At 39.7% G+C, this 16,663-nt stretch overlaps 1 protein-coding gene across 1 annotated transcript in view; it reads left to right on the forward strand.

Moving 5' to 3' along the window:
* TLR5 (toll like receptor 5) overlaps positions 1–15,655 on the forward strand; it is a 114,542-nt gene extending 98,887 nt beyond the window's left edge. Inside the window, exon 3 of the transcript XR_012481350.1 lies at positions 15,224–15,655. The gene's annotated coding sequence lies outside the window, so the exon portion shown is untranslated. The remainder of the gene's footprint in view (positions 1–15,223) is intronic.
* Positions 15,656–16,663: the final 1,008 nt, after the last annotated feature.

Below are 16,663 nucleotides of genomic sequence, written 5' to 3' on the forward strand. Positions count from 1 at the left end.
CCTGGAGAGCATGTTTGCTCGTGGCCATGGTCACCATCCCTAATGTAGTCCCTTTCCTCAGGGCCCTGGTGCTGAAGGGATTCATTCATTCATAGTCACTCAGCCACAGCCCCCACACCCCTTCCTTCACTCCCTCCCCCAGTACACCCGTCTGTCTGTCTCCTTGGATCTCACAAGCCAACAGCCTCATTGCACACATCAGAGGGCCCTCCAGTCAGGAAGTTTGTGCTCCAGCAGCTTCTATTTTGGGAGCTTGGATGCAGCCCTGGAATTTTACAAGACTGAGAGGAATTGGCAAGACTATGACACTTTCCTTTTGAAAGCCCCCAAATCCTCTTTCCCTCTTGGTCGCCAGGAAGCAGGGGTGACCAGGACAGAGCAGACAGGACAGATGAAGCACTAGGGATGAGAGAATGTTCTGTAGCGGACTGAGCAGAGGAGGGAGGGAGAGACTTCTGGTCTGAAAGCTCTGGCCAAGACTATCTTGAGCAGAGCAAGATTCCATAGTTCAGGAAAGAGCTACATAAATTTATCCCCGTTACATTCTAGGGCTCTAGGTCTAAAACCTCCTTCTAATATGTTAATTATGAAATAAAGAAGCTTCCTAAGAAGTGGGACTGGGGACCCAAAACTTCACCCAGGGAAATGCAACTGTTCCATGACCCCCATTTCACTGATGTGTGTGCTTTCTTCCAAGGAGAAACTAGGGGGAAAGCAAAGTCTCATGGCCACAACTAAGAAACAATTCAAAGTATCCAAGGCTAAATCCAAGCTCCCTAAATAGAAAATGCTGGAGTACAAAGCTAGAATTCTGACTTCATAATGAAGACATTCGTGTGTATGTGCGTGTGTGTGTATGTGTGTGTGTGTGTTGTGGTACTAAATACAAGAGGAAGTCAGCTAGCTACAGCAGGAAGAACTCAGGTTACACACTTGTGTGTTCTTTGTATTAGAGCAGCTAAAGTCAGTGAATACTTCAAAGAGGAGATAGAATTTGAGTTAAAGTTTAGAGAATGAGAAGAATTTGGATAGGAGGTGTGAAAGGGAAAGGCATTCCAGGCAAGGATGGAAAGGTTAGGAGAGAGGGAACGGAAGGACTTGAGTGAGACAAGATGTGTGGATGTAAGGGATGTATGGCGCACCCATTGTCTAGAACAGAATTCATGTTGGAGAGCAATGGGGAATAGGGTGAAAGCAGCAGATCTGGGCTAAGAATGCATCAGAAAGCCCATTGGCTACTCCCGGTATACTCACTCTAAAGACCCCCTAACATCATTCAAGAGTGAGAGTTCAAGGTGGTGTTACCTTTATAACTCATAGATCCTCTAAATTACCTTACAGATGATCTTTTCTAGGGCTATGTAAGTAGTTTTGAGATTGGGTGGAGCAGTTGAGAGAGCATAGAAGGGTTTAGAAGAACTAGATTTTTAATCCTGCCTCAAGATTTCAACTGGTTGGGGAAACACCAAATTGCTTAATCTCTTAGTTTCATTTTTTTTCTTCTGCAAAATAAAGGGTTTAGACTCAATAAACTTTAAGGATCTTTCTAGCTCTAAATTCATAATCTTATGAATTATTTTAGGAAGGAAATATTTGTTGTTAGGCGGAGCAGCTTGCTTCAGGAACCCTAAAAGGCACATTCATAGGCAAATGTTTAATTTTCCCAGGATGGAATTTTTTTTGCCAAAACTATAGCTACCAAAAATGCTAAATGTCCTAAAAGGTAGAGGGGAGAAAGAGAGAGAGTTCTGAAATGGGCTCAGAGAGACTTCAAAAATCTTCTAGTCAATTCACTCATTTTATAGAAAAGAAAACTGAAGCCCATGGAGATATATTTTTGTCCCCATTTTACTGATAACAAAATTGAGGCTAAGAGGTAAAGCAATTTATCCAAGATTACACAGCCAGCAAACAGCAGAACAAGTATTCAGACTCACTTCATCTGACTTTCAAGCATAGCATTTCCTTTCACTATGTCGGGCTAACCATCTCTAGCACAGTTTCCTTGTGGGAATCAAAGAATCAACAATCATTTATTAAGAAGATAAATAAATACATAGCAAACTATGTCTCTCTATACACACATGTATTTAAATGCGAATATATACATATATACACGGCCATATACATACACAGCCATATACACATGCATATATTTGTATATATATATATATACATATATACATATATGTATGTATCGATAGATAAATAGATAGATGATAGATAGATAGATATACACCTATGAATTGTGCTAGGTTTAGGGGATACAAAGACAGATATAAAACAATCCCAGCCTTCAAGGACCTTAAACTATATTGAAAGAGAGAAGATGTACATATATAAGTATGTGTGTATATATGTATATGTGTATGTAACATGTGTATACACAAATATATGTGCATAACATATGCACATGCAAATATACATGCATAATATATATGCTTACATATATGCATACATACACAATAGATACAAAGTGCAAGCAATTGAAACAGTTTCGTATAGTCGATAGATCTTGGATACAAATCTTGCCTCAGACACGTTTGGATTTGTGATTATGGATAAGTTGTAACCTCCACATTGCTGGAGGGAGTTTCCTCACCTGGAAGTTTTCTATACCAATGAATTCATGGATCTGGTCTTTATCTCCTCATTAATTTCTGTAAAAGCTGTAGGGGAATGAAGAAAGACCTCCTAGAGTACATGGTGCTTGAAATGAATTTGGAAGGAAGCTAGGGATTCTAAAAGGCATAGTTTAGGGAAAAAGAACATTCCAGGTATTAGATACGGAAAACGTAAATGCACAGAAACAAGAGATGCAATGTTGGATGTGAAAAACAACAAAAATGTTGTTTTATTCTGGACTAGAGAGAATAAGAAGGGGAGCAATGCAGCCAACAAATAAGATGGCTTCAGAAGAAGAGAACACAAGAGAACATATGTCAAGATATGAATCAGTAATATTTTCTGATATAAAAAGATCTAAAAATTACTAAAAATTAAAAAAAAAAAACATGTTTATGAATCCCTAAGTCATGCTCTAGCTTGGGATCCATTCTGTGTTCTTCATGTGGTTGTGTTTGAGTGAGGATAAGAGAGGAGGCTTCCCCAGAATGCACAAGCAGCAGAATGTAGGAGTTGCTCCAGGGGAGTCAGCCACAGCAGCCTTGGACTCCACATGTCTCTTCATTAAGGGTCTCAGGGGCCTTGCTTCCGTGCAGGCCAAAGGCTGCAAAGCCTGGGCAGCAGCCCACTATTTCTTAGAAGAAGGATTCCCTTTTCCCTCATTTACTCAAAGATACTTACATACTTGTTCTCTCTACCTCCTCATCCATTCTATAGTCAGAATTTCCAGGTCAATAAGAAATCACCTCATCTGAGAGTACTTCTGAAGAAGGCCTTGGGGAGAAAAAAAAAAAAGAACAGCCAGTACTCTCCCAAAAAGTTATTTCCCATCCCTCTGCCAACCTCTAGGTCTAAGCAAGGGGACAAAAAGCTCTGCTTTATAGTCTTTAGTTGAGAAAGATCATTGCTAGTGATTATAAATCCTTCCATAACCCAGGCAAGTTCTTCCCTACTCTACTGCCTGCAGATCAAAGCAAATGATATGGTTGGAGAATCCATTCTTCTTGAGTCCAGGAACAGTGTATTCTGATTAAGGAATTAGCTACTAGGCTTTCCAGACTAGCCCCAAACCGTTGCTTCCACTTTATTTTTCTAATGGCCATACATGAACTCTCTTCTCCAGCTTATGTGACCCCCTTGGGTACTCCACATATCCAAATATCCCTGGCATATTTACACCTCATCTGGATCAAGTTGTTCTTTCCTCTCTTCTCCCCTAAACTTTATACGCTTGCCTGAAATGCCCTCATGTTCCTCATGGCCTATCCAAATTCAAATAATTCTTCAAAGTTCACCCCAAGTCTCATCTTTTCTTTAAAGAATTCCTTGAATATCCTAGTCAACCACTTAACTAACTCAGGACTGTCTGCCTTGTATGTTGTTTGAATTTTCTTGTGATTATGTCCCTTAAGATTGTTAAGCTCCTTGAGGACAGGGGCTCACGGAAATATTTCATATTTCTTTGTAGCAATCCTCCCTCCTCACTCACTAAAAACCATAGATCTTGCGATTCAGAGCCCCCACAGTGCTTTGCACTTAGCAAAAGTTCAAGAAATGGTTTCTGATTAATGGATTCAGCCTTACCTTCTCCATAGGAAATACAAATGCTGTCAAAAGTTCAAATGCTGATTCAGATTTAGAAAGAATCTTATGGACATAAACAGACTACATTCAAGTGTGTGTTGAAACACCTGGGCAAAAATCCAATTATTTGTGAACTGGCAAATAGGATCATCAGAGATCTGAGCCCCTCTTTGTATATGAGTAGGGCACAGCAAAGTATCTATAGTTGGGAAAGCAAAAGGAGGGGATATGTATTTATTAAGCATCAACTATGTTTCTCAAGCATTGTGTTAAACACATTACAAGAGTTCTCACTTGATCCTCAGAACAACTCGGTGACTATTATCCCTATTTTACAGTTGAGGAAACTGAGGCAGACAGGGGTTAAATGATTTAAATGAATTTAAGGGTACACAGTTAAAAAGTCTCTGAGGGCATATTTGAACTCAGGTCTTCCTAATTCCAGATTCAGAGCTTTATCTGTAACTCTGGCTTGCTGCTTAGAAGCAACGAGTCAGTAAAAGACCAGTTTTTTAATTCCATCTTTATATGCTTAATCAGATCACTTAATCTCTCTGGGTCTCAATTTCCTCATCTGTATAATAGAGATGATAATATCTGCAGTATCTACATCAGAGTTGTTTTGAAGAGCAAAAGAGAGACTACAGCATGAAAAGCAGTTTATAAACCTTTGGGTACCATACAAATGTGAGTTAAGGGATGTTAGTTAATATAAACTATAATAGTAATAAAGTGAGGTTAACCAAAGGAAACACATATTGAGCTAAAAACAGCAAGTTCAAAAATAATTAAATTCATTGTTTTACTTCTATTTGAATTGAATGAAAATGGTTTTGGGTTATCTTAATTTGTTTTAAATTCCACAGTGTTGACTTAATAAGATGGTTTGTTTTACAACATCAACATCATTAAGAGGCTAATTTTATGACTAAATTTCAGGTCTGGCTAATGTTAATTCTTATGAGAAACAAATAGAAGGCATATTCATTAGATGGACTTTGAGCAGTATGAGCCCTTCCATTATATTTAATATGACAATAAGTATTGGTATTGGATGGCACTAATTTCATGATGATAATATTCACGTTTTCTATTTGTTTTTCTCAGATTTAACCATAGCTGGTCCTTGTTGATATTACCCAGAGTTTTCATCTAACAGTGTGTTTATTATACACATGCACATATTTATATGGATTTTAAAAGTTACTAGACCTGTGAAAATTCTGTGTAGTACAATTTTCCCTCTCTTCTTCTAACATTTGTCAGTCACTTGAACCTTTCTTGCCATTCCAGCTCTTCCCCTTCCTTCCTACTCAGCCTCAAGTACCTGCCTCTCATTAGGACTTTCCCCTACCTACCTCATAATTCCCTTAAATTTCAGTCAGTGATGCCCCCAAAGAAAAGCTGAGATAAACATACAGCATGGGTTCCCATATACTAATTTAAGCTGGCTCCCACAGACCCCTAGGAATATGGGACTGACCAGATTTTCTATCTCATCCCAAAGCACAAGTCAGAGCTTAGCATGGGTTCCTCCAAAAGTGGCCGGGGCACAGACTCAGCATTCCATGGGGTGTGCTCTACCCAGAGCAGATCAGAAGCCTGCAAAATATCTCCATTCCACTTAAGTAGCCACTAAGGTCCCTTCAAGCTCCCAGTCTATATTACTATAAACCCTGCAACAGAGAAAGAACATGCAATTATCCTTTTGTCCCCTGCTGTGAGAGCTAACTGCAATGACATATTAATGAGTCACTTAGCAATAATAAAGCAGCCATTTATCCTAATCAGGAGAACACTAATTACCCAGGAAAGTGCTAGAGGACCTGGGATGTCACATGCACACAGACCCACAGATTCTTTTCAACAAGTTCCAAGCAGCTCAAGCTACTATCATCCTCAGAGTGACCAAGATGATAAGAAGAGAGGCACTTCTTGAACTCTTGAGAATCCTAGTGACTACAAATTAGAAATAAGCACCATCTCTAATCAGAGACCAAAGACTTGACTGGGGGGTGAGGGGGAATACACATACAGAGTGAGAATGAAAAATAAATACATAGAGAATGAAGAATGAATAAGACACAGATAATGAAGAATGAATAAGACATAGAGAATGACTGAGGCAAAAATAAATAAATAAGCAAGTAAATGAGTAAATAAATAAACAAATAAGCAATTAAATGAGTAAATAAATAAATAAGCAAGCAAAAAAAATAAATAAATAAAAAGGAGGACTTCCCAAATGGAGTCTACAAAGAGGAATCATATTATGACTGAAAAAGCACTGGCCTTAGAATCAGGAAGACAATATTGTAATTGAGTAACTGGCTTGAATATCCTGATTAAAATATGTGCTTTGACTTCCATGTGCCTCAGTTTCTCCATGTCCACAACAGTGGCTAGCCCAGAAAGGCTGAAAATGCTGAACTTGAAGTCAAGGCCCTAAGTGTGATTCCCACTTAATACTTTGCTCATTTGAAAGGGAAGGGTTATTTGACAGGGAGCTGAATTCATCATTTGTTCGAACATGGCCAGTTGTTTTGATCACTGTATAGGTATAGTCTGAGAGAACCAGCTTTTCTTCTTGGGGGGGAAACAGCAAACATCCTGGATAAACCAATCTGGCCCTGGAGGCTTAGAGCCCCTGACTGAGCACCTCACATCCCAGGGTACACCAGCCCCTCCTCCGCCACACTTAATAACTAGTTTATAAATTAAGAACTGGGAACACACAGGCTTTTGTGAGTGAAGCAAGATATTGGAGCTTAAGAATGTTTACCCTGCAGCCTTAGAGAACCAAACTGTGTGCAGAATGGGTCACTCATACATGGAAAATGTGAAGGCCCAGAAATAGGTACGGATATCACTCAGCAAAATAAAACCACTGCCTACCACAGGAACACAGAGGAGAGAGACCTGAAGGTCTGAAAGGGGCTTTATGGGGTCTTGGGGTGTTCTGTTTTATTTTTGTTTTTTTAATGTCTGGTTAGAAAAATCACCCTCCATATGAAAATCCTCAAAGAGGCAAACCAGGAGAAATATCTCACTTAAGTTTTAATGGTACTAAAGTCCAAAATTCTAATTGGCTCTCTGGAATCTTAAATTCTATCCCTGTCCATTCTGGTGAGATGTATTGCGATAAGACAAACTTATTTGGAGGTGGGACGGTGGCAGGGGAGGGGGAGGAAGAGGCAAGGGAAGGGCTTGAGGCTGAAGACCAGGAAGAGAAGTAGAAAATCATAGAATATTAACAGAAAAGGTCAGAGAGGCCTCTGTTTGATTTGGCGCTGATTGCCTGGCCATTGGCCCTGCCTGGGCCTTTAAAAATAGATCTGTTGGCCCTTTGACGCAAGGAAAAGCACAAATGAGTGAAACTACATGCAAATAACTTAGAAAAGAAGATGTGCTTAGTGGAGAAGTGTTGGCAGGAGACAAACTTTCCCCAAGCAGTGAATAGCCTCTATTTTCTGAGACTCCTACATATTAACATACATACAACACATAAGTTCTTCTGCTAAGGCAATAAGACTTTCTGGAGTTTCATGGTAAAAACAACATGAGGTGCCATTCTCTTCCCAGGTATAGCAACTTGCTCTAATCACTTCTCAACCTGCCTAACTCAAACAAAAAGTATGGATGAATTTTCAGTGCAATATGGGTCAACTAGCTCTTTGGGATACCCAGGAACCCCATTGTATTGTATCACATGACTTTGGAACTAAGAGGGACCTTAGAGACCAGTTAGTCCAACCACCTCATTTCACAGATAAGAACTTTGGAACATAGAATTATGGGTCTGGCCCAAGGTCATGAAGGTAACAGGACCAAACTCACAATTTGGACCTGGGTTCTACCTTCCAACTTCATGTGTACAGATGATGAGCACTCTACAAACTGGCTTCATTCTACTTCCAACCTTACATTATTTTCCTTCCTACACTCTATAGTACATGTCCCTTAGACATGATACTCCATCTTCCATCTTCTTGCCCCTTCACTGGCAATGTCCTCCCATGCCTGGAGTGCATTCTCTTATCACCACCTCTTAGAAGCCTAAATTCCATCCAGTTTTAGTCTCACTCTCCAACCTTCTATACAAAGCCTTTCCTCACCCCTTAATCTAACTATTTTCCCCTCAAAGAAATTATTAGTGTATTCGACTACCTGCCATATGGAGGGGGGGGGGGAAGGAGGGGAAAATTTGGAACAGAAGGTTTTGCAAGAGTCAATGTTAAAAAATTACCTATGCATATGTTTGTAAATAAAAAGCTTTAATTAAAAAAGAGAGAGAGATTAGTAGAGAAGGTAATATCAGAGAGTGGAAAGCATTGGATTTGAAGGGGTTCAGATTCAAGCTCTGCTCTCTAATGCCTATTTATGACATTGGACAAATTACTTAATCTCAGTTTCATATCTTACAAAAAAGAGAAAGTTAGATTAGTTTATATCTAAGTTTCCTTCCAGCTCTACATCTATAATTCTAATTCATTTTATTAGGTGATACAACATATACATAAATACATAAATGCAAGGTCACTGAGGAAGGAGAAAGCACTAACAGTTGGGAGAATCAGGAATTGGTTCATTAAGGAATCTAAATTGAGCCTCAAAAAAAGAGAATAATACTGATTTACCAGTTGGTTCAAAATGGTTCTATTGGCTATTTGCTGATAACTAAAAATTGGGAGGTGGGATATATATATATATATATATATTTAAGCCTTATATGAGTCAAGCATTGTGCTAAATGCTAGAAATACAAAAAGTCAAAATATGGACTCTGAACTCAAAGAGCTAAAAATCTAATTGGAATAATGATTATATAGCTAATACATTGGCTAGCAGAGCTAAGGTTTCAAAGAGATATTGTCAGGATAAAATGATGGATTGAATTCAATGAGAAATTCATTTGGAATTAAGGAAGGGTTTAAGGAATCAATTGCCCTATAAAGGAGGAGGAAGTACAGGTCAAATGAAGAAGATCTATGTTTTTAGGGAACCACAAATTCAGAATGGGCATAAGGGGCCCAATGGCCAAAAAAGCTAATGCAATCGTAGTCTTCATTGAACAACCCAAGGTACACTCTGCTCAGACCACATCTATGGAACTGTGCTCAACTCTGGCACCACATTTTAAGATTATTGACAAACTGGAGACTATCCAGAAGAGGGTGACTAGGGCTGTTGTTTGCCCATCATTTTTGAAGAGGACCAATGATGACATGGGATTTTGTCCTGACTTGTGCATGAAGTGGATTTAAATGAAACAGAATTACACAAAGTCTTCAGTCTCATTCTCTCCCTAAGTCACTGAAGGCAAGAGGCAAAGCAAAGTCAGGACCACTGGCAATGGCCTCGAATGCTGTGGATGACCACGGCCTCTTCAATGTCTGACTGAGCTCTAAGGGTTTCTTTTGTGGCTGTTGGAACAAATTGTCCCCATCCACCCATTCTACCAGGGGAAGTCATTCCATGCTTGGAGTAGACATCCACTGGACTCACTGACAGCTTTGAGGATTCTTTGCTGAGAAGGCTTACAGGGGCATAAGCTACAGCTTCTTGGAGTCACAGGTGAGAACTGGGTGAAAGGGGTAAGCACTAGACATAAGGTAGTGAAGTGGTTGGACGTCATCCGAGATAAGGAATGTCTGAAGGAGTTGGGGATGTTCACACTGGCAAAGACAAGACTTAGAGGTGTGAGATGACCGCTTTCTTTAAGGCTTGGAAAGGCTGCCATGTGAAAAGGACATTGAATTTGTTCTTCTTGGTTCCAAAAGGCAGACCTAAGAGTAGTGGGTGAAAGCCAAAGAGGCAAACTTCCTAGCAATGACAGCTGTCTAAAAATAAAAATGAGGTATCTGGAAGTAATGGGCTTTCCCTTGTGACAGATCTTCAAATGGAAGTTGCGTGAGCATCTATTGAAAATGTTGTGGGAGGGATTTCTCTTCAGGTATGAGTTGTATTAGGGGCTCTTTAAATTTGCCTCCAGCTTTGAAATTCTCTGACCCTTTATTTCCCTGTAAAGTTAGGAAGGGCTTTAATCCAAAGTCTTCCCAAGACTAAAATTGAATGAAGGAAAGGTTATAACTACAAACTGGGATGATAAGTTTTGTATTAATTGTTCTCTTATAGGATAAGCTCAAGTTCAAGAGCTTGGAGTAAGGAAGAGCCTTGAGGCAGAGAGAACAGTTAGAAGGTTTTTGCAATTGACCTAGGTTTTTTTCTTTTGTTTTTTATTTTTTGAGGATGGAGACATGAGTATGTAGGAGGCAGCAATGAATGAGCCAATAAGCAAGGAGGAAAATAAGAGAATGTTTGGGCATGGAGGATTGGGAGAAGAATGTCTGCTAGAGAAGCCTATCTCAGTGGTCCTCAATTTTTTTTAAATAAAGGGCCGGTTCACTGTCCCTCAGACTGTGGGAGGGCCGGACTATAGTAAAAACAAAAACTCACACTCTGTCTCCGCCCCTCAGCTCATTTGCCATAACCAGGCGGCTGCATAAACGTCCTTAGTGGGCCAACCCGTGGGCCTAGCTTGAGAACCCTGGGTACAGCTATAGGTTTAATAACTTCTCTACCTTCTTTTCCCTCATCTGTAAAATGGGGATAATAATATATATTGAGAGTCAATACAGAGCTGGCTTTAGAATCAGGAGTATTTGGGTTCAAAAATACTCCTGTGACACAAATGGTTATGGCCAGGATCGTCATTTAACCTCATGGTGACTCAGACAATTCTAAAAAAACTAGAAACTTTAGATTGGGTGATAATCTGCATAGGTAGAGGGAGTCTTCTCACCAGGACTTCATCAGATCAGCGCAATCACAGGTCAGATTAAAACAGCAACAGCAACAAAACCAATCTATATTTACTGAAATAATTAAGAGCATTCTTGCTGTTGCTGTTATTCTGTCATTCAGTCATGTCACGTCTGATTCTTTGTGACCCATTCTCCATACTGTGGTTTTCTTGGCAAAGATATTGGAGTGATTTGCCATTTCTTTCTCTGTGGATTAAGTCAAACGGAGATTAAATCACATATATAATAAAACTCAAGTTTTCTTGACTTTCAAATATATGCCTTATATTAATCCTATTCTCATAGAAAGGTAACAAAGAGCAGAAGGTGTAAGTCATCAAATATGATGCAAGGTATGTGCATATAATTAAATAATTAGTAAATAATTAGATATTGGATTTGATCACTAGTGACCAGAATCTCGGTTACACAATAAAGAAACCTGACATTCCACAACATCCTCCCAAAATCCTCAGCACAAAGATACAGTTCACAAATTGAGTTGAGCTTCCCAAATGAGCTGGATGGCCCTCAAGGGATCCATGATGAAGATGACCAGATGTCCTGTTTTGAGTAAAATGCTCCTAAATTCTAACTTCCTGTCTCATTTGACAGCAAAAATTCCCCAAATACCTTACTGGTGTCTGTTGTTCTTTACTAGGTCTTGCTCCTTCCTTTCTTCCCCTCTTCTCTCTGCCTTTCTCTTCCCCTTGTCAGTGAATTATGTTTACTTGCTAAATGACATGTCTTATATTTGTAATACCCTGGAGCTTGGCTCTCACTGTTCACTTTAAATTAGAATGCCACATATAATGGCATGTCTTGGTTCCCATTCAAAGTGGCTAGGTTCTTAAGAACTGAATAAATCCCCTCATAAATTCAATTCATAAAGCACTTATCAAATGCCCATCCTGATCTTCCTGACTCCCCAATTATTAGTTTTCCTCTGAAATTACTTTGTATGTTTGATATTTTCTTATCTATATGTTATGGGGGTCTGGTGCATGTCCAGACTACCAAAGATGGCAACATCCACATGGAAGATTTAAAGAGATATTTCCAGGAGAGTGGAGTAGAGGAGCATGGATGGACATTCTACATTGGCTTATCATGTGGTTGGTAGGAAACTCTTTCCATGGGTTGTGTAGCCAGAACTGGCAGCATTTAAAAAGAGCTGAGTCAATATGATGATCAATTCTGATGGACGTGGCCCTCTTCAACAATGAGATGAACCAAATCAGTTCCAATAGAGCAGTAATGAACTGAACCAGCTACACCCAGTGAAAGAACTCTGGGAGATGAGTATGAACCACTACATAGAATTCCCAATCCCTCTAATTTTGTCCGCCTGCAACTTGGATCTCCTTCACAGGCTAATTGTACACTATTTCAAAGTCCGATTCTTTTTGTACAGCAAAATAACTGTATGGACATGTATACATATATTGTATTTAACTTATACGTTAACATATTTAACATGTATTGGTTTACCTGCCATCTGGGGGAAGGGGGTTGGGAGGAAGGAGGGGAAAAATTGGAACAAAAGGCTTGGCAATTGTCAGTGCTGTAAAATTACCTATGCATACATCTGGTAAATAAAAAGCTCTAAAAAATAAATAAAAGTAATTAAGTGCTTAAAAATATCTTGAAAATTAAAAAAAACAAAACAAAAAAAAAAAAAAAAAAAAAAAAAAAAAAAAAAAAACCTGTGTCAGTGCCTGCCCAGCCTTTGGCTGCATTTGTATCTGAGAGCTTGAGATGACTCCACACTGACAGCTGGTAAGACAATGCAGTATAGGCCAGGGTCTTATGGCCTTCTCCTTTCTCCAAAATTATGTGGACCTTGAGAACTTAGTCCGTCCTTCCTTTCTTCCTTCCTTTCTTCCTTCCTTCCTTTCTTTCTTCCTTTCTTTCTTCTTTTCTTTTTAACAAATATTTTTATTTTCTTTTTAAAAAAAAAAATTACAGCTTTTTATTTACAAGTTATATGCATGGGTAATTTTATAGCATTGACAATTGCCAAACCTTTTATTCCAATTTTTCCCCTCCTTCCCCCCCCCAGATGGCAGGTAGTCCAATACATGTTAAATATGTTAAAGTATAAATTAAGTACAATATTGATATGTATACATGTCCAAACAGTTGTTTTGCAGTTCAAAAAGAATCAGACTTTGAAATAGTGTACAATTAGCCTGTGAAGGAAATCCAAATTGCAGGCTGACAAAAGTAGAGGGATTGGGAATTCTATGTAGTGGTTCATAATCATCTCCTAGAGTTCTTTTGCTGGGTGTAGCTGGTTCAGTTCATTACTGCTCTATTGGTGGCCTCGTCCATCAGAATTGATCATTGTATAGTATTGTTGTTGAAGTGTACAATGATCTCCTAGTCCTGCTCACTTCACTTAGCATCAGTTGATATAAGTCTCTCCAGGCTTTTCTGAAATCATCCTGCTGATCATTTCTTACAGAACAATAATATTCCATAACACACATATTCTGTTACCTATTCAACCATTCCACAACTGATGGCATCCACTCAGTTTCCACTTCCTTGCCACTACAAAAAGGGCTGCTGCAAACATTTTTGTACATGTGGGTCCTTTTCCCTTTTTTATGATCTCTTTGGGAGACAGGCCCAGGAAAGACACTTCTGGATCAAAGGGTATGTGCAGTGTGATAGCCTTTGGGGCACAGTTTCATATTCTACTTTCCTATCCTACTTTCGGGGAGTGTCATCTTCCTTAAGGCCAAGAAGCACGAGTCCTGGAGGCTGAGTGTTGTAGCCAGGTTACTCTGAGTGACTTTTGTGGTATGTTCTTTGTTGCTCCAGCCCAATAGAAGCTGAGAAAAAATATCACCTTTGTATTTGATCTTGGTAGGATCGATGCTTTGTAGTAACTGAATTCCATTGTAAACCTAATTCCATTCCATTCTCTCTCCTCCAGAAACCAAGGTAGTGTGATAAGGATTATGGTGCTATGGAGAATGTTTTGTCTTTGTTCTTGCTACAGCAATGAAGTCAATACTTATCATTTATAAAAACTGCTCACTGCAATCTCTACTTTATCCTATGTAGAGCTTGTTGACACACAGCTGTTTACATATTGTCTTCTCCAATGGATTGAGAGCATTTTGCCTTTCTTTGTTACTCCAGGGCTTAGCATATCTAGCACACAGTAGTTTAATAAATACTAGGATAGATTGTGTTCAGTAAATGCCTGTTGACTGCTGATTGACCATGAAGTGGTAAAATGCAACAGGGTACTGTTTGCTGTGTCTTGAAAAATAAGGAAATAGCTAGCAAGGGTTCAAATTCATGGAAGAAAAGAGATATAATCACCCTCCTCAGTGCCTGAGAATCTTGAGAGAGACAGAAAAGTAGCTTCTGAGAAGGTGAAGCCAGAGGCAGCCATTTGTATAAGGTACTTTCCTCCAGTAGAATATAAACTCCTTAAGGGCAGGAGTTGTTTTTTATTTGTCTTTGTATATTCAGCAACAAAAACAATTCTCTCACATAGTAAGTGCTTAATTTTGTTTGTCCAATTGAATCCCACAGAGCAGACCTACAGGCAGTGGGACAGTGAGGTCCCAGTATACAATGTCCCAACACCTCTAATCCATCACCTAGGAGACTCTCTATCCATTTCCCTTCTGGCCAGAGAAGCAAGATATGCCAGATTTGCATGGCCCATCCCCACATGCTACCCCCCCCCATACTGTTGGACTTGATCTCTGACCCCTTGATGTATACCTAATGCGGAACAAAAGGATCACCAACAATAGACTTATTTTAAAATGAAATGACAAGAAACATGGATGCTGTGTGGGTAATTAAATTAATTGATAATGACTTCTAAACCCCTTTTGCCCCATCCTACCCCCAGCTATTAGGGCCTAGCCTCTCCTCATTATCAAATGAAACAATCTTTGTAAAAGTGCTTAGCATTGTACCTGGCACATACAAAGTAGACACTTAATAAATGCTTTTTTTTCTGCCTTCCTCAAACCATCTTATATTTATTCTCCCAATACTTGTATGTGTCCATACTGTCTCCCTGATAAATATAAACTCCTCTTGAGTTCAGTGACTTTGGATTCTCAATGTCTAACACATAGTAGGTGCTTAATAAATGCTTTTTAATTGATTGAATAATTGATTGGTAGAAGAGTGCTTATTTCTATCACACAAAAAAATGACATTTCTTCTTTTAGAAATGAAGATGGGAAGTTGCTCCAGTGCCAGCCTCCAGCATGAGAGTCTTTCTCAGCAGCTGAGACATCACTTTCACAGGCTTTCAGGGGACAGCAACCCCCAGGGAGCTATTGTTACCTGTGATGGGGGCCTCAGGACTTGCAGGAGAAAGGCCCTTAAAGCACACTGAAGCACAGATAATAACTGTCATTTAGCCCTATCAGACTCACTTGAGCATCAAAGGAGTAGCCAAGCTGTGTGAAAGGGGCACTGAAGAAAACCACCCACAGAGACCCTCTAACACTAACCCCCTCCCCATTGGTTGCACGGGGACATGGTAGATGTGACCAAGTGATTAGGGAGGACAATTACAAGCTGGAAGACAAGATCATAACCGCCCTCAGATGAAATTCTGGCATTGGAACATAAGGGTAACACCTCCTTCATCAACAACCCCCACTTTACCCTCCAGTCACTGTCACAGCCCTGCCCCCAACAGCCAAGTCTAAGGCTGTACATGTGTGTTCCCACGAGCAACACACACACACACACACACACACACACACACACACACACACTTTTCAATAACTTATTTCTTCCTCAGTAAACAGAAGAAAAAGTCTTGGAGGAAGAGGTGGGATCCAAATTCATTTCTCAATGCCTCAGTCTACTGCTCTGGATGACGGTGATAATCATACTTGCCTTGCCTTGTTGTAAGGAAAGGGGCTTTGAAAATGTTAAGTAGGGGGTGATTGTGAACTGTTTTTACTGAAGTGCTTCTGAAAGCATAAGGCACACAGAAAGGCGATCCACCATCCCTATTATCATCTTCATTTAGGGTGAAATGCCTGGGAATGAATTGGGGAATGGAACTTCATGGAGTAGATAGATCAAAGGAAAGTGTGATATCTCTGTATGAGCTGTTCCCTACAGCAGGTGGAGTCCCCCACGAGCAGATGGAATTTGGCAGAGGCTCCCCAATAAGTAGAAAAGATGAGAAGAGAACTAAATAGAAAACAAACCTAAATATAAGGACCAGCCTTCCTAATTCTCTCTTTCTGTCTCTCTTTCTCTCTCTTTCTCTTTCAATCTCTGTCTCCATCTGTTTCTGTCTCTATCTTTGTCTCTGTCTCTCTTTTTATCTCTCTGTCTCTGTGAGTCTGTCTGTTTCTTTTTCTTTCTGTCTCTGTCTCTGTGTCTCACTCTCTGCATCTCTGCATGTGTCTATATATCTCTCTTCTTTCTCTGTCTCTCTATTTCTGTCTCTGTTTCTTTCTCTATCTCTCTATTTTTTCTCTCTCTCTGTTTCTCTGTCTCTCTCCTCTCTCTGTCTCTCTCTTCCTTTCTCTTCTCTCTGTCTTTCTGTCTTTCTCTCTCCCCTCTGTGCTTGTCTCTCTCCACACTTCCCACCTGGATTGGCATTGCCCTACTCTTTCTTACATCAGAGGCCTGTGCTCAGT

The sequence above is a fragment of the Sminthopsis crassicaudata genome, chromosome 4 (genome assembly GCF_048593235.1).
Source record: "Sminthopsis crassicaudata isolate SCR6 chromosome 4, ASM4859323v1, whole genome shotgun sequence".
Lineage (NCBI taxonomy): Eukaryota > Metazoa > Chordata > Mammalia > Dasyuromorphia > Dasyuridae > Sminthopsis > Sminthopsis crassicaudata.